At 36.9% G+C, this 19,582-nt stretch overlaps 1 protein-coding gene across 3 annotated transcripts in view; it reads right to left on the reverse strand.

Annotated features, from left to right (window-relative positions):
* The window catches only part of GABRB1 (gamma-aminobutyric acid type A receptor subunit beta1), a 439,350-nt gene that overhangs the window by 414,512 nt on the left and 5,256 nt on the right, over window positions 1–19,582 (reverse strand). Inside the window, exon 1 of one of the 3 annotated variants that reach the window (XM_032135434.2) lies at window positions 644–661. The exons of the other annotated variants lie outside the window; for them this stretch is intronic. The gene's annotated coding sequence lies outside the window, so the exon portion shown is untranslated. Of the gene's footprint in view, window positions 1–643; window positions 662–19,582 lie in introns of those variants that run through there. 3 annotated transcript variants of the gene reach the window in all.

Here is a 19,582-nt window from a genome sequence, read left to right on the forward strand (position 1 = left end):
CCGGGAGGTGGAGCTTGCAGTGAGCCGAGATTGTGCCACTGCACTCCAGCCTGGGCGACAGAGCGAGACTCCGTCTCAAGAAAAAAAAAAAAAAAAAATTATTCTGAAGCTGTAGACAAGAGGTGCAAAAACTAATTATTAGTTAGAGGAGGAGCTATGAGGTTTATCAATTTTGATGAAGCAGGAAGAAGATATTTTAAATAAGCCATAATTCTTTACTAGGAAATAGGAATTAAAAATAAAACCTCTAATTTGTTGAGTGCTTACTCTGTTCCAGGCCCCATTTTATGTCTTTTTTGTATAGTAAGTCATTCATACCTAACATATCTAAGCTCTGGTAATATTATTTTTTTTGATTTCTTAAAAGGAGGAGCAGATGGGAAAAGTAACTTGTTGTGGGTCACATAGCTTAGACATAACAAGACCAGAGTTCAAGCCCACAAAGTCAAAATCACAACTCAATATTATCAACTGTTTTGCTATACTCTTTCTGATTAAGAAAAGGCACAAGATAGAGAATGAAATATTTAAATATTGATGAACAGATAATTCTCCCAGAAAAAGAAAGAACTGAGATAGTAGATGAGTAAAAAAAAGTTGGAATAGTCAAGAGAAGACCACACATTTTTGAAGATAAACATACCTGCAGAGGATCCGAAAGCACAGCCATTTCTGTGGGTTGCCTTGATTACCTTCTTTTTGTTTCCAGCTTCATCATGATTCCTCTATTCCTAGTAGTTTAGCATTTCCTGTGTCCACACATGGCAGAGTATCACAGCTGTTTATCATTAGCACATACATTCTTATAATAAAACCACTAAATCAAAGTGCTATGAGGAAAATAACCTTTTTTAAAACTTACTAATGTTTCTCACTTATCTGGTATTCTGTCTGGCACAAAAGTGATATGCAATAAATGCTTGTTGAATAGATGAATAAATAAATAAATTTAGCAATATTTAGTAAAGAGGATGGGCCATAAGCAAGACAGATATGTTACGTATATGATACGTTTAGATGGTGATAGGAGAGAAAAATTAAATCAGATCATGGCAGATAGGAATCTGTGGAGGGTTTTTTTGTTGAAAAGTAGAAAGAGTGGTTAAGGAAGACCTGTATAAAAAGGTGACATTTGAGTAAAGAACCGCAGTTAGCAATGGATTGAGCCTTGTAAATATGTTGACAAAGAGCACTACCAACAGAAAACAGCAAGTGCAAAGATACTGAAGTAGGAATGTGTCTGGTCTGTTTAAGGAGGCCAGTGTGACTAGAGCAGAGTGAGAGGCAGAAAAAGTAACAGGAGGTGAGTCAGAGACTTGAAGCATTCACTCTAAGATGGAAAACCAGTGGAAGGATTTGATATAAAATAACATGATCTGATTTGCCTTTTAACAGAAGCACTCTAGCTACTCTAGAATATAGACTATTAGAGGGCAAGGGTGGAAAAAGTTAAGTCGGTAATCCAAGAGGGAAAATTACAGTAGTAGTAGAGGTGATGAAAAGTGGTCATATTCCAGATATATTGTGAAGCTATAGTTAACAGGACTTCTTGAGAGAGAGGATATAGATGTGAGGAAAAGAGGTGAGAAAAAGATGACTCCAATAACTTCGAGCTGAGTAAATGGAAGTGTTGCCATTCTCTGAGATGGTGAGGATGTTGATAAACAGTTTGGGGAAGGCTTACATTGTAAATCAATTTCAAACATGTTGAGTTTAACATGTTTATTAGAAATCCAAGTGGGAATTCTGAGTAGGCAGTGGGGTAACTCCATATCAAGGAAGAGGCCTTGGTTGGAAGTATACATTTGAAAGCTAGCAGCATATAGATACTATTCGTATGAATTGAATTGTTCCCCCCAAATTCACAAGTTGAAGGCCTATCCTTGAATGTGACTATATTTGAAGAAGTACTCTTCAAAGAAATAATCAGTGTTAAATGAGGTCAGAAAAGTTGGGGTCCTAATAAAACATGATTGGTGTCTTTATAAAAAGAGGAGACACCATACCTGTTCACGCACAGTGGAAAGGCCATGTGAGGACACAAGGAGAAGGCAGCCATCTGCAAACCAAGGACAGAGACCTCAAGAGGAACCAAATTGGCTGGGCGCAGTGGCTCATGCCTGTAATACCAGCACTTTGGGAGGCTGAGGTGGGTGGATTGCTTGAGTCCAAGATCGAGACCAGCCTAGGCAACATGGTGAAACCCTGTCTCTACAAAATATATATATATATAAATTAGCCAGGTGTGGTGGCATGTGCCTGTTTTCCTATCTACTAGAGAGGTTTGAGGTGGGAGGATTCCTTGAGCCTGGGAGGCAGAGGTTACAGTGAGCTGAGATCTGAACTACAGCCTGGGCAACAAAGTGAGAGCCCGTGAAAGAAAGAAAGAAGGAAAGAAGAAGGGAAGAAAGAAAGAAAGAGAGAAAGAAAAAGAAAGAAAGAATGAAAAAGAAGAAAGAAAGAAAAAGAAAGAAAGAAAGAGAGAAAGAAAGAAAGAGGAGGGAAAGAGGGAGGGAGGAAGGAGAGAGAGAGAAAGAGAGAGAAAGTAAACCTGCTGACACTTTGATCTTGGACTTTCAGCCTCCAGAACGATGAGAAAATTAAATTTCCATTGTTCAAGCCACAATTGGTATTTTGTTATGGCAGTCCTAGCAAACTAATATAGTGCTTAATGAAACACACTGCATAATTTCAATAATATTGCGAGCATAGGTGGAAAAGGAAGGAAATTCCAGGTATGTTGGGCCTTTCAAACTTTTGAGGTTAGGATAGACAAAAAGAAACTAGAAAGAGTGACAAAGAAGGAACAGGTAGAAAGAAAACCAGAAGAATGAGGTGTGCTGAGAGCCAAGTGAAGAGCCAAGCATCTAGGAAAAGGGTCAAGCATCTAGGAAAAGGGTCAAGCATCTAGGAAAAGGGTCAAGCATCTAGGAAAAGGGTCAAGCATCTAGGAAAAGGGTCAAGCATCTAGGAAAAATTAATGTTGATAGATCAACCAATATGAGGCCACAAGGAAGTTACCATTAGTCAGATGAGAAATGCATATTTTTCAGTGCTGTTGTTTAGTGGATTTTGAGGTCTTGAGTTTTGAGGTCTGGAGTGTCAAATTATTTTCATTTGATCTCATTAAAAGTCTTAAATGAAGAGTTTAATATATTTTCAGAGAAAATACATTTCTTAAAAGTTAGTGATGTATATACAGTTTACAAATTGTCAGTAAAGATAAGAGCAAAATGATGAAGAAAAAATACAAGACTCTTGAAAAACATGGATGTGTATTGCACAGGTCCACTTATACGCGGATTTTCTTCCACCTCTGCCATTCCTGAGACAACAAAATCAAACCCTCTTCTTCCTCCACCTCAGCCTACTCATATGTAAAGACAATGAAGATGAAGATCTTTATGACGATCCACTTCCACTTAGTGAATAATAAACGTATGTTGTCTTCCTTATGATTTTCTTAATCACATTTTCTTTCTCTAGCTTATTTTAGTGTAAGAATGCAGTACCCAATGCACGTCATACATAAACTATGTGTCAATCAACTGCTTGTGTTATCAGTAAGGTTTCTGGCCAACTGTAGGCATCAGTAACGTTCTTGAGTAGTCAAAAATCACACACGGATTTTCAACTGCCTGGGGGGTCAGGGCCCCTAACTTCTATATTGTAAAAAGGTCAACCATATATTTTAAAATAGTAGATTTCTGACATTATCATATTGTTTTTGTAGCATTAGTCTTACTACTAAGAACCAGAGACATTAGCAATTTAACATTGACTAGATGTAAGGTGATTATTTGTTAAAGAAGAAAAGAAGGCCGGGCATGGTGGCTCCTGTCTGTAATCTCAGAACTTTGGGAGGCTGAGGTGGGAGGATGACTTGAGGCCAGACAGAGGCCAGGAGTTCAAGACCAACCTGGGCAACATATGGAGAGCCTGTCTCTCCAAAACAAAAAAAAAAAGAAAGAAGAAGAAGAGAAGAAGAAGGAGGAGGAGGAGGAGGAAAAAGGAAGAAGAAAGAAGAGGAGGAGGACTAGAAGAAGAAGAGAAAGGGGAGGAATAAGAAGAAGAAGAAGGAGAAGGAGAAGGAGAAGAGGAGGAGGAAGAGGGAGAAGAAGAAGGAGGAGGAGGAAGAAGAGGAGGAGGACGACAACGATGAAGAAGAAGAAAGAAGAAGAAAAGAAAACTCATTTTAAAGCAGGAAAAACTAAATGAAAACATGAATAACAATAGAAAAGGTAATAGATTTTATTTTGAAAGAGAAAAGTCAATAATTCAAATCTGAAAATCTGAATTTAACAACAATTTAATGATTTGAGTTCTAAAAGAGAATAACCAGTTTTCTAGCCATATTCTGAACTTCTCCTTAACAATCTGTGGATGAATATCTCCACAGCTTCAAAGCAGTGTGCAAAATTTTGATTGAGAGATGAGTCAGATGCTGTTCATAAAATAGTCACAGTGAGGGTGTTAGGTCATCAAAAATTTATGTATCTTGACAATATTCCAGAGATTCAGTGGTAAAACTAGAAGCCATCATGCTTGTGTGTGTGTGTGTGTGAGTGTGAAAAAATGAATCATTGGATTTTGTAACTTTCCTGGTTACAGCTACTCTTTCCTGTTTTATAGGCTTTTGTTTGTTTCCAATGTGTTTCTTATTTCTTTATTTGGATTTAGCCCTTTGGTGGCTTCTTACAGTGGTTGTCACAGTACAATTCTCAAAGAAGTCTATCTCATATTTCCCAGTGTTTCCTTTAAGTTAAATGATATATACTGCTCAGTTAAGAAAATGTTTATTTTCAGTTGTCCAAGGAGTTTGAGCAAATAATGTGAGTAATGCAACCATCAGCTACAATTTAAGTTAGTGTAATTTCACATAGCTGCCAGAGTCATAATACTGTTCCCTGACAGTTGTGTCATATCAAAATCATGATCTCAAGCAATCCTTTAGACTTGAATGTTAACACAAGCAGGGAATTAAAAAATCTGACTCAACACTTTCATAAACACATAAACTATAAAACATGGAGAAGGCTGCACATGTAGTAAATTGCAGATCTGGAATTACTTGTCAGGTCATTTAACTCTACAGCGTCTCTTTCTAAATACCTTATTATCACTTCCTACAATATAAGAAGAGTATTAATTTTTGTATTCTCAATTTCTGCTTTTAAAAGTTTGTTATTTATTAAAAGTTAAAGTTTCTAATTATAACAGGTTGGATATTTTAGCGCCTAGTTCAAAAACTGATTCTACCCTCATTTAAACAGAAAGACATCATTTTGTTCATTAAATCGTCTGCACAGGCCAGGCACAGTGGCTCAGTCCTGTAATCCCAGCACTTTGGGAGGCCGAGGTCAGTGGATCACCTGAGGTCAGGCGTTGGAGACCAGCCTGGCCAATAAGGTGAAACCCTGTCTCTAGTAAAAATACAAAAATTAGCCTGGGCATGGTGGTCGGTGCCTGTAATCCCAGATGCTCAGGGGGCTGAGGCAAGAGAATCGCTTGAACCCAGGAGATGGAAGTTGCGGTGAGCCAAGATTGTGCCACTGGACTCCAGCCTGGGTGACAGAGTGAGACTCTGTCTCAGATAGAAAAATAAATAAATAAATAAATAAATAAATAATCTGCACAGATATAAATTTTGTCACCTAGAGGACGGTAAAGCACATTTCCGGATTTCATTTTCCTTTTATCCATAAAATTATTAAGCAATTCTATGATTGACTAAAGTGTCACTATATCACTTTAGTGATCAAGTCAAACAGGGATTTTCAAAAATTTTTGTTACACATTATTAAAAGAGATGGAAAAATCTTAATGACAGGAAAGAAAAAGATAATAGAATTTGCTTTTTTATTCAGTAGTTGAGAATATGACTTTTTATAGGGCAAAGCCTGAAAGCAGCATTTTCTAAAGAATTTTTGGCTTTTGCAGCCTGGTTCACGTTTTGTTTAAAGCAACATGCTATACCCGGGTAAGAAGGGAACCATCTCCCTCTCTCTAACCTACATTATTTCTATTGTTTTTTCTTCATTGAACCCCTCCCTTATTACTATGTACCCAGTGTTTAACTAGCACTGATATACTCCTATTTTCTGTGTAAGCCAGAAGCAAGGCTTTCACCTGCTGCATCCTCTATCTGCAGTGCTTTTCTGCCCATCTCATCCTTGTGAACTTTCAAGGTGTAGTCCTCACTAATACTCCAGCTGCTGTGGCATTTGGCCAAAACCTCTATTTGTACACTTTTACCATAGTTCTATTGTTAGCTGAATATATTTTTTCTACTAGATTATGACCTCTAGGAAGACTGTCAATGACAGAATATAGCAAAAATCCTGGTATGTTGTAGGATCTCAAAAATATGTTTGAATAAATTAAGAACAAAATGAATAAATAAATATTTGCAGGGACTATATGGATAAATAGTAAAGCTTCAATGTATTATATTGTTGATCGCAGATAGTAAACGTAAAATTAGCTCATGCTTGCCCATTGTTTATATAACATATTGATAATCTTTACAAATTAAGGTAAACAATTATTGGCAATACTTTCCAATTATTGCTTTGAAACCATTTGGTGTCGTTTTTGCATCTCAGTAAAGGAAGCCTTTATGCTGAGATCTCACTTTAGTGTAGTTAAAAGCCAGAGGCCACAACATCCCAGAGTCTCATAATTTTGCTTTCCAATGTGGAAGAGTCACTGTTGAAAAAAAAGAAAAGGAGTCTTGTTTGGACTAATCCATTGTTATTTAGGCTAATCAATTAAGGATATTACATTGTTGACATATATAATAGTTACTCCCTCAAATATAATGAATATTTTCTATTTCTCTTTATCCTTAAATTCTCAGTCATATTCAACACTATTAATTTGATCAACCTAACCCTCTTTGAAACATACTATTTGTTATTCTATATTATTATACGTCCTCTTAAATCTCTGCCTTTTCTTTTCTGTCTCATTTATAGATCCATCATAATAAATATGGCTACTAGGCCAGATACAGCGGCTCACGCCTGTAATCCCAGCACTTTGGGAGGCCGAGGTGGGCGGATCATGAGGTCAGGAGTTCAAGACCAGCCTGGCCAACATGGTGAAACCCTGTCTCTACTAAAAATACAAAATATTAGCCTGGTGTGGTGGCGTGTGCATGTAATACCAGCTACTTGAGAGGCTGAGGTAGGAGAATCACTTGAACCTGGGAGGCAGAGGTTGTGGTGAGCCAAGATTGTGCCATTGCACTCCAGTCTGGGAGGCAGGGCGAGACTCCGTCTCAATAAACAAATAAATAAATAAATAAATAAATAAAGCTACTAAATACTATAGTTTCCCAAACTTCATCTTATGTCTTTCTATAGCCTTATTCTATACCTTTTTCATAGAGTATCTTATCTATATCCTAGATTTAATTACCAATTATATGGCAATTTTTCTCAAATTTAAACCTGTGGTTTTAACTCTTCTCTTGCTTCAGAATCATATATTTAACTTCTGAATTAATATATCATATTTATTTTCAGTTTGGACATTAAAAAAGGAGGAGAATCTAAGTCCTTAACCTGTGAGATCTGATGCTATTTCGAGGTAAATAGTGTCAGAGTTAAATTAAATTGTAGGATACCCAGTTGGTGTCCTACCCAGAAGTGGAGAATTGCTAGGTATGGGAGGCTGGTGGGGAGAGAGGGGGAAACACTACACATTTTGGTGATCAGAAGTATTGTAAAAGTGTAGGACAGGAAAAAAAAAATTTGCTTTATAAAACATAAAAGAAGATGTCAATAGTGCTTATCCTATAATACAAACATGACAATAGTGTTAGATTTAGATATTGACAGGTTTTTTATAACGATGACATTTTGAAAATTTATATTGACAAACCCAGGGCAAAGAATAGCTAGCTGCAAGTGTTTGTAGAAAGCAAAGTGGAAGATTTTACCTTAGTAGCTATTAAAATCTATCATGAAACTATGGAAATTGTAAAAGTGCAGAATAGGACATTCACAACCAGTTCCAATAATATAAGGATACATAATACATTATAGAGGTAACACTGCAAATGAGAGATTATAAGATCTCATTGTATGTTCCACGACTGGAACATACCAGAACAGATGTGCATGCCCACAAATGATCTCTTTGGGAGCAGCTTGGCCTCTGAGTCTGAGTCTGATATGTTTCTGTTTCCCAAATGGTCAAACAAAACCATTTGGCCCCACTTGGGACCTTACCCTTATCCATTCTTGCACCTAGTTTTTGGCCCCAGGCAAGCAGTACCCAAGGTAGAAGTCCTTGGTTCAGCTCACATCCTTTTTGCTGTCCATTTTTCTCAGTAGTTGCCGCCCAGACAGTTCACAACTGGGTTTAATACCTACTGCAGCTCCCTCAGTCCTGAGTGGGATCACAGGTCTAGGTCCAGCTCATACCTGTGGCCTTATTTTTGCAGCAACAATGATAAGGTGAGGCCTTGGGCAAAACAGGAAAGTCTTTGAAGTTTGTTCCTGGGCCTTCCCACCTTCTTCTGCTAATGTTTCCCACACAGCTGCATTTCCTCTCAATTTTTAGGTACTTTGACCTTTGAACTTCATCTACCATTGAAACTGCAACTAGTCTAATGCTTTCACTTTCACTTTGACTAAAACTTATTCACACCAATGTGTTAACTCTCTAACGTTTTAACACTTTTAAGATTTTTACCTCTAGCTGCAGAAGGACTCTCTGTCAGTGGCAATGAGTTTAAAAAAAAAAAGTGTCAGGTTCAAAAATCCAATGTGTGAGTTATTAATAGAACTAACACTTTGTTAGTGCTAACTATGTTCCAGCAACTCTTCAAATAGTTTTAACATGTATTAACACATTTCATCTTTGTTAAAAATCCTATGAAATAGGCACTATCATCATCCTCAGTTTGCAAATGACACTAAAATCCAGAGTTGGGAAGCAATGTTCCAAAAGTGAAGCAGCTGAGAAGTTCAGGAGTCAGGATGACACTAGGTCAGAGCCAACAACATTCCAGCTTTGGGGAGGAAGATTCAGGAACTTTGCTACATAATAAGGATATATGGTGATGGCATGATAATTTCACAATAAAAAAAGTTACTGGGAAATGTGGCAACATTTGAGTTGATCATATTTATTTGCATTGACAAAATAAAGTAAGCTGTGCACTGCTTACCATATTTCCTTCATTAGTATGCAACACAATCATTGTTATGCAATCATTCACAGACTATTAGAGTAGGAGGCAGGAGACCTTGCTAACTACCATTAACTGACTAGATGTGATTTTTATTTTGTTACTTAACCCCTCAGGTTCTCATCTCTTAAGCAAGGATTAAACTTTCCATTGCTTATCAAATGGTGACCATCATCGTCACATTCTTGGTTTTATTTATTTCTGTTCCAGGATGGAGACCACCTGTTGAGTACTACCTCAATCACTCTGTGCTCAATACATAATGTTTTTGACACACTTCTCCTTATCCAGTGGACAGGCCCTAAAACCCCCCAACTTAAATCACCTCAACCAATTAACTTCTCCACTCCTACAATCAAATTCCTGAGCGTCTTTGGAGATAATCCACAATTGTATGGATTTTATGCTATCATATGATTTTGACATCATCTGGCCACCCAGAGGCCTCTTGTCAATGGTCATAAACATGGTTTCTATAACTGGACTTGCTGGCTCTCAAGTTCTATTTTTTTCTTCTTAAAAAAACTAAAATTGATGCTGTTCTTAATGTAAGCACATTAAACTTGGTAGATAGTGTTGATTACCTGTGTTAATGCATTAATTTTAGGTGTTATTCTTTACAATTATATAGATAAGCCTGTAAGGCAAATACATTATAATGGTAGTATTTTTAAATTTTTAATTATTATGGGTACATAATGGTATATATTTTGTGTGGTAAATGTGATGTTTTGACACAAAAACATATATTTAACTTTTATATATACATAATTTATATAAAATTTAATTAATAAATATTTTGAATATATTTATATTTTATTTCATATTTATATACAAAAATATTGAGTGAACAAAATGTAGTATCTGGCCAGGCGCGGTGGCTCACGCCTGTAATCCCAGCACTTTGGGAGGCCGAGGCGGGTGGATCATGAGGTCAGGAGATGGAGACTATCCTGGCTAACACGGTGAAACCCCATCTCTACTAAAAATACAGAAAATTAGCCAGGCGTGGTGGCGGGCACCTGTAGTCCCAACTACTCGGGAGGCTGACGCAGGAGAATGGCGTGAACCCGGGAGATGGTGAGCCGAGATCCAGCCACTGCACTCCAGCCTGGGCGACACAGCGAGACTCATCTCAAAAAAAAAAAAAAAAAAAAGATGTAGTATCTGATAGCATGACAGGGTGAACTACAGTTAATAATGTTGGTATTTTTAAAAGTCCGGTTAAAATATTAGCTGGGTGCAGTGGTTCACACCTGTAATCCCAGCACTTTCGGAGGCCAAGGCGGGTGAATCACTTGAGGTCAGGAGTTCAAGACCAGCCTGGACAACATGGTGACACCTCATCTCTACTAAAAATACAAAAAAAAAAAAAATTAGCTGGGTGTGGTGGTGGAAGCCTGTAATTCCAGCTCCTTGGGAGGCTGAAGCAGGAGAATCACGTGAACCTGAAAAGCAGAGGTTGCAGTGAGCCAAGATCATGCCACTGCACTCCAGCCGGGGCAATAGAGTGAGACTCCATCTCAAGAAAAAAAAAAAAAAGGTAACATATTTTATTTTTTCCTCAAATGATAGTCAATATTAGAAGTTTTACAGTTGGCATTCCTTATATTCTAACACAAACTTTCTACTCTCTTCTATTATTTCTTTGTAGAATCTCATCTAGCCCATGTCTTATTTACCATTTATCATTTCAAATATATATTTTAGGTACAGAGCACTGTTCTAAGTGACTATAGGGCACCTTTGGTTGTCCCACAATGATCATCTCTAGTTTTCTGCCCTCCAACTTCCTGTATTCTGTATTTAATGAATGACAACACTCAAGCATGTAACCAAGACAAAAATCTGGGAGTCATTTCTTGTTAACAAATACCAACAATGCCCATCTCGCCACCTAAATATTTCTCTAATCTTTCCTCTTATTTCTATCTCCACTGCCACTATTCCAGTTCAAGCAACCACACTCATCTATAATAGTGTAAGGGTAAATTGGCCTGCCTGTCTCTATACTTCTCTTCACTCCCAAACATTATTTACCTAATCTCACAATCATTCCTCCCTGGCATCTCAGCTGCAACCAGAATGACTATTTAAAAATACAAACTTGACTATATATATATATAGTCAAGGTATACATCCTTTAATGGTACTCAATGATGTTAGAATACAAATGTCTTAGTAAGGCTTACATCTCCTTGTTATCTGTCCCCCCTATCCGACCTCTTGCCCCAGCTTTTCTTCATTCTTTAGAAAGATTCTCTGGTTATCTATTGCTATTGACTTCAAGATTAATTTCACAATGGTCAGAGAACATTCTTGGTACAATTTCTATTCCTTGACATTCTTCATTCTTTATTTGGCATGCTTTAAAACCCAGCATGTGGTCAACTTGAGATAATGTTACCTGTCGTTTGAAAAGAATATATATAGGTGCAGCATTCTCCCTATGTCGGTGAAGTCCAGTTTGTTAACAGTGCTATTAAAATCATCTATGCCTTTACTACGTTTGTCATCTGCTTGTTCCTTTAGTTACCGAGAAGCGTATGTTAAAACATCCCACTATAATTAGAGATCTTAGTTTTGTCAATGTGTTCTTTAGTTTTTTAAGCTATTAATTGAGGTTCAGATAAATTGAGAATTATTAGATCTTTCTGACGGGTTTACCCCTTTACCACTTTGAAGTATCTCTCTTTAATAATACATTTTACAGATAAAGCATCCTTTGCTGGATATTAATATAATGACAGATGATGTGTACTTCACCTTAAAATTTTCTGTATTTACATTTAAAGTTTATATATTTTCTTTTCTTTTTCTTTTTTTTAAATCCAAACAGGGTCTCGCTCTATCACTCAGACTGGAGTGCAGTGGCACGATCACGGCTCCCTGCAGCCTCGGCCTCTTAGGCTCAAGCAATCATCCGACCTCAGCCTCCTAAGTAGGTGGGACAACAAGCACATGCTACCATGCCTGGCTAATTTTTTGTGGGCTTTGCCATGTTGCCCAGGCTGGTCTCAAACTCCTGAGCTCAAGCGATCCACTTGCCTCCGCCTCCCAAAGTGCTGGAATCCCAGGCTTGAGGCACCATCCCCAGCCTAAAGTTTATCTCTTTTAAGTACACTTAAGATTGGTTTTGTTATTCAGTGTGGCAATCTTTGTCTTTAACTGCAGCATTTACTTTTATATATAATGCAATTGTTGAAATATTTGTCTATTTGTCTCACTTAATCTCACTTGTTCCTGTTAGAGTTCACACATAGCAAAACTTTGTGTTACAAGAAAAGCCAAATATGTTGAAAATAACATGTTAGTTACAGAACCTTATGCTAAACCTAGATATAACGATTTTGATTCTTGGACTCTATAATTCTCCACTTGAAAAACAGTATTTTTATAGCTACACATCTTATCATAATTCAAGTCACTATAATAAAATGCAAGTGAAGCAATTTGATTTTGGAATAATTTTGTATTCATGATATAAGACACATTATAGATGCAATAGATGTGCCTGACCTATAAAAGAAAATAGTTCCATCTTATGATCATTATAGGAAAATTTTAAAAACATTTTTAATTTTTTGGTACTGCAAACTCTGTGGGAATATGCACTCTGTATTATATGTATTATATATGTATAGTATTATTTTATTACAATAAATATCTTTCCCAAGAGCCCGACTCTTTCAGCATAACATAATGAAGGGTCTGTCTGTGAAAGATTGGTAGCCTTATGAAATTTTTGAAAGACGAACCCGATCTAAAATCAAAATCTGTAGTCATAATTCAATATATCAGGGACAGAGAAAAACACCTTTTTGTCATAATTCTGTCGTAAATGATCTAATGGAAGGGATTCCATTGTCAAAGAATGTCAAAATGAGTCAGAAAAATAGTATCTGATTTTTATCAAGCAAGATAAAACAAAAGAAATTATTGCTTCTTTATTAGAAGATGTGAAAAAACAGAATAACAAGAGCATCCTCACATCAGGTACTTCCAAGTTTTTAAGTAAATAAAAAAATAAGCACAAGAAGAAATGAAAGAAGGGAAGAAAGAAGACATGTGTATTCATAAGACAAAGGTTAAAATGCTGAAAGTTTGGCTGCAAATAAGCCAGAGTAGAGGACAAATTAAATGAAGGCGCAATTTTGCTAAGCCCCATATGTTACAAGTTGACTCTTTAAGAGTTAGGTAAAGAAATTTGGTAGCCGTTGCCGAAGCACTTGTTCCTAATTTTGGAGAACTTGCAGAGGGAGACCTAAAGTTCTCTGTGATTGACAAAAAGGACATTTTTAGTCCTTGGATCTTCAGGAGGCTTTTAAAAAGCCGACTATAAGTTAAGAGAGACTGCGGATAGTTTTTACTTTATGACTGAAATGTTTGCACTGCTTTACTACTTTCTCTTTTAGCATCAAAGGGATCCTTATCAGATACTGTGCTCAAACCACAAGTTTGCTACATTTTCAGCATACAGTGACATTTAAAATCTCACTGGATGGTCACTTCCTCACCAAGAACAGTTTTTTGTTTGTTTGTTTGTTTTTGTTTGTTTGTTTGTTTTGAGACAGAGTCTCGCTCTTTCACCCAGGCTGGAGTGCGGTGGCGCAATCTGGGCTCACTGCAAGCTCCGCCTCCCGGGTTCACACCATTCTCCTGCCTCAGCCTCTCCGAGTAGCTGGGACTACAGGCGCCCACCACCACGCCCGGCTAATTTTTTGTATTTTTAGTACAGACGGGGTTTCACCGTGTTAGCCAGGATGGTTTCGATCTCCTGACCTCGTGATCCACCCGCCTTGGCCTCCCAAAGTGCTGGGATTACGGGCGTGAGCCACTGTGCCTGGCCATACCGAGAACCATTTTTAAAAATCACTTCAGGAAAGTTTCTGCATCTGGGACATTAACCCTAGGAGTCATAAAGCCAGGTGTGTCTGGCCTCCCCCTAGGCCCACTCTTGGCTTTGGCTCTCTCTCCATCTAGGTGATTGCATCTGCCTGCTCCTTAGCCTCTCAGAATTCACTGTTTCTATATATGCCTTAGCAACAATCACAAATCACTGCATGCCATTGACCTTCGAGGAAACACAAAACTATTGAAACTATAAGTATTAAACTTCAAATAGCAAACATATTGTTTTTCCTAGAAGTATAATTTTTAAATGTGGAAAAACTAGATGATATGGCATCAAATACACATTGACAGAATAAAACCGATTCTGGATTATAAACTACCTATCTTAACAGACTCGAAGAGACTGTATCATCTGTTTTTTGTTTGTTTGTTTGTCTGTTTGTTTGTGTTTTAAATCAAGTGTTTGGCCTCACCCGTAGGTGGAATATGCAGTCAAAAAGCAAGGTGTGTTTTGAGCATCTCAAACTCTTCCCATTCAGCCCCAAAGTATATCCCTTAATAGCCAAAGACATCGGAAATTATACCAGGGAATCTATTCTTTTTTTTTTCTAAAGTATTAATATTATGCATTGCATGCCTGTATTAAAATATCTCATGTACCCCATAAACAAATACACCTACCATGTACCCATAAAAACTAAAAATAAAAGGTATTAATAATGATGCTCTATTGCTCATCATGCTTATAATCTTGACATAAGTGTCTTGTCATTTTCTTAGAATCAGTGTCTAGAATTGTAACCACTGGGAAAAATTAAAGAACTTTAAGAAAGTTTTAAATATATTATTGTAGGTCAGGCACGGTGGCTCACACGTGTAATCCCAGCACTTTGAGAGGCCGAGGCAGGCAGATCACAAGGTCAGGAGATCGAGACCAACCTGGCCAACATGGTGAAACCCCGTCTCTACTAAAATCTAAAAAATTAGACAGGCTTAGTGGCACGCGCCTGTAGTCCCATCTACTCGGGAGGCTGAGGCAGGGGGAATCGCTTGAACCCAAGAGGTGGAGGTTGCATGAGCTGAGATCGCACCACTGCACTCCAGCCTGGTGACAGAGCAATACTCCATCTAAAACAAAAACAAAAAACAAACAAAACAACAAAAGAACGTTTTAAATATATTATTGTAATCCCGCAAAACATAATTAATGATTTCCTAACTTGCCTGTAAATATGTGTGAGCTGACATGGATCAAGAATAGGATTGAATTACTGAAAGGGCATTGCATTTTAGGTTCAAAGCCCAATTTCCTAGACCTAAGGTTCCTCTTAAGGGAAGTCAGAGATTAAATCAGCAGAATACATGCCTCACTGGAGGAAGAGTCAGAAGACTGGGATTCCAGTCCTGATTCTGGTAGTTAGCAATTATAGAAACTTAGGAAAATCATGTCGTTTCTCTGAGCCTCATTCCCATACTTAAAAGAATGTAGCAGAACTAGATGATTTCTCTGGTTCTGTTTTGGCTTTGTAATTCTGTGATGGAAGTGGGAAACTTGAATGTCAATATGGACATTTACTTTCTCCAAAACCTAAATTTGTCCCTTGTCTCAGTGTCTGTCAAGTCTGAAATGTGAGAGGTTTCTTTTGGCTTAAAATATTGTTATTTATTTCCTAAATAACAATGAACTTCCTCCTGGATTCATTCCTTACATAAGCATATTAAATGCTTAGAACTTGGGTCTTACAAGAATAAATAAAACGTCATCCCCGTCCTTGAGAAAGTCAGTCATGAAAAGAAGCCATTGGGCAAATGGTCCACAGAAGTACAACAGTCTGTAGAGACAGATAATAAAACCCTTACCTGGGAGGAAGTAGATTTCACAAGTGAGGTGCACTTAATCTAAATTTTAAAGATATGTAAGTGTTTTCCAGGTAGATAAAATAGAAAAGAGTACTTCTGAGGCAAGTGACACGTGAAGATACATGGAGGACTGAAAGCTTTAGTAGATTCAGACAATTTGCTACATAGAATTTATCACTAAAAGAACAAAGTTTTTTTTTATTATAAAGCAAATAGGAGTGATTTGGAAGTTTTATGCTATCCATAAATCAAACATTCAACTTTCGCTCACTGTAAACTGTTTCCAATAAATAACTTTTTGTGGTATACTTTTCTATGGTAAAGTCCCAAATCCTTCTCTGATATTTATCCTCATGCATTTTCAATATTAATCAATACTATTGAGGTCCTCCTTCTATTCTTATGACATTCACTTCCTTTAACTCTCTCTTAAAATTATGTTTAATGCCACTCCATGCAGTAGCCACCAGATGGTAATGAAGAGCAGTCTGGCTTCGTAGTCTTTTGAGGACCAAATATTTCACCACTGTATCATGTTCAGGATTCACAGATTTGTTTGGAAAGTGAAAGTTTAATTCCAAACACTGTGTTGGTTTGATGACAGGCTGGTATATATCTATGATACTTTAATCATTTAGTTTGCTCATGTCTGATTTGTGTTATAGGTTCTCTACTGGCGACTTAAAGATACAGAAAAAAAAAAAAAAAACACATACATTTCTGCCATTGTGCTTTACTTTAAATGTGGTTCTTATTTAAACATTTGAAAGACTAAAATATTTGTGTCTAGAATGATTAGTGAAATACATGCATTCTTTAGGTTTAATTTACGTTTTCTTCTGGTTATAAATATATTTAAAAGAGGAATTGCTTCATATCACCAGTAAAAAAAAATGATAAAAATATCCAATGCAAATATATATAATAAAATTGCATAAAATACACAGCACATTCTGCATCTTTGTTTCTTGGGCTTATCAACTTGCCAAATATGCTCACTCACTACTTTTTTTCCCAAAGCTTGTAAAGTAAATGTTGATATTTTTGCAAAGGCTTAGGCCTAATTTTTTAAAATGAGTTTTAAAATATGTTTTACTTCAATGATTGTATGGTATATAATGTTTTCTTTATAGTATTTTGTTGTCTCCAAAATCTCTATAGTGAGAATGCATTGTTTGACCGAAAAATCAAAAGAACAAAATTCAAATATAATGATTAATTTAGAATCTAAGTAATAGTTCATGAAGGTTTAACATTTATAATGGTTCACATATCATGAGTTACTAACTGTCGTAAAAAACTGCCCATCCTAAGAGTAATAAAAACAGTAAGTTGTTGTAAGATAAGCTTCAGAGTTCTGTAACAATTTCATATCACTTTTTGGAACAATTTAATGGCATTTGAAAGGTGAGAAAAATTTTAACATTGAATTGACACACAAAATTTTACTAGAACCCAAAACATTTCATCTTATATCCCCATACAACTGTATTAGTTAGGATTTTCTAGAGAAATTGAACCAATAGAGTATAGATTATTCTATCTGTAGAAATTTTAAGGAATTGACTCACAAAATTACAGGAGTTGGTAAACCCAAAATCTGCAGGGAAGTCTGGCAGACTGGAGACCCAGGGAATACCTAATATTGCAGATCAAGTCTGAAGTCCACCTGCTGGCAGAATTCCCTTTTCTGGGAGGTCAGTCTGTCTATTAAGGCCTTCAACAGATTGGATGAGGCTCACCCAAATTATGGAGGGTAATCTGTTTTACTCAAAGTCTACTGATTAAAATCTTTATTTCATCTAAGAAATACATTCACAGAAATATTGAAAATAATATCTGGCTGGGCATGGTGGCTCATGCTGTAATCTCAGCACTTTGGGAAGCCAAGGGGGGAGAATCACAAGTCAGGAGATTGAGACCATCCTGGCTAACACAGTGAAACCACATCTCTACTAAAAATACAAAAAATTAGCTGGGCATGGTGGCGGGCGCCTGTAGTCCCAGCTACTCAGGAGGCTGAGGCAGGAAAATGGTGCAAACCTGGGAGGTGGAGCTTGCAGTGAGCCAAGATAGTACCACTGTACTCCAGCCTGGGCGACAGAGCAAGACTCCATCTCAAAAAATAAAAATCAAAAAATTAAATTAAATTAAAATAATATCTTACCAAACATCTGGGTACTGTGATCCGGGCAAATTAACACAAAGTTAACCATCACACCATTCTTATAAAATGCTATTCAATTTGTTCTATGAAATATTTCAGGCATATGAAAAATATATGTAATAGCTAGTCTTCAAAGATGGCCATCAAATGAATCATATCTCTCAGTATTTACATCTTTGTTATCCCCTCTGCATGAATCTGGTTTGACCCTGTTATCCACTCTGACCTATAGAATAATGCCCTGTGACTTTCAAGGTTTGGTCATAAGAAGCCTTCAGCTTCAGCCTAACTTGAAATGTTTACTTTGGGAAAACCAGCCGGCATATAAAAAGTCTTATTACCCCAAGATCATCATGTTATATGGAAATTCAAGCTGGCTAAGTAAGTAAGACGGGGGAGATGGGAGGAGAGAGATCTCCAGCAAATTCCCCCTCTCTATCTGAAGCACCAGTCATGTGAAGCAATAAGCTATCTTCAATGCCTAGCTCAGTCAAACCTTCAAATTATGCCAGCCCCAGGCACTATCTAACTGCAGTGGGATGAAGGACTTCCGGGGAAAACCACCACATGAGCATAGTCAAACTATGTGCACTGTGAGAGAGTACCATAAATTGTTTTAAGCTAGAAAGTTTTATAGTGCTTTGCTCCACAAGAGAAGATGAATATAAAAAAAGTAACATAGTGAACACCTAAGTCCTGACCACCAGATTTAGCAAATCTTAACATTTTGCCATATTTGCTTGAGATATTTTTAATGAGATAAAGCTGTACATAAACAGTTGAAATAGTCAATGTTTCTCTCCCTTATTTCATTCTTCTTTCTGCCACAGATACCCATTATCTTGAATTTGTTATTTAGTTTTTCATGCAAATTTGTTCATATGGCTACATACCATATTAATATTGGTAATATTAATATGGTATTGTAATACCTACAACATGCATAATTTTTTATGTTTTAAATTTTATATGAGTATTTGGCTGAAGGTATTATCGTTATTGAGAGAAAGAGGTTTGCTCCCTGATGCACTAGAAGCCAATACTATGTCACTGAGTTTTTGAGAAAAGAAAAGCTTTTTATTGCAATTTGACTAACAAGGTGACATGAGTCCAGCTCAAATCTGTCTCCCTGTACTGGCTTTAAGGTAGTAATTTTATTAGAAAAAGTTTAGGGGGTGGATTCTGGAGTTAGCAGGAGATTGGTGGAAGGAAAGAGGAGGCATGGAAAGTCCTTGGGCATGTGCAGTTATCTCTTCATGCCTCCTCATGGGTCCCATGTGCAAATGTGGGAGGAGTTAGTATGAAACATGCAGTGAAAATTCATGCTGTGATGTCAGCATGTCTGTTCTCTGCAAAATCTATTTTAACAGCCATATTGGCATTAACCCATTTTAGCTAGTTTCGTTATCTTATAAGCAGAGGGAGTTTAGCACTGTTTCTTTTTTTATTCGTTATCTTACAAACTAAACAATTACTGTCAGTCATTGGTCTCTTCAGCT

This window comes from Hylobates moloch, unplaced genomic scaffold (genome assembly GCF_009828535.3).
Source record: "Hylobates moloch isolate HMO894 unplaced genomic scaffold, HMol_V3 SCAFFOLD_17, whole genome shotgun sequence".
NCBI lineage: Eukaryota > Metazoa > Chordata > Mammalia > Primates > Hylobatidae > Hylobates > Hylobates moloch.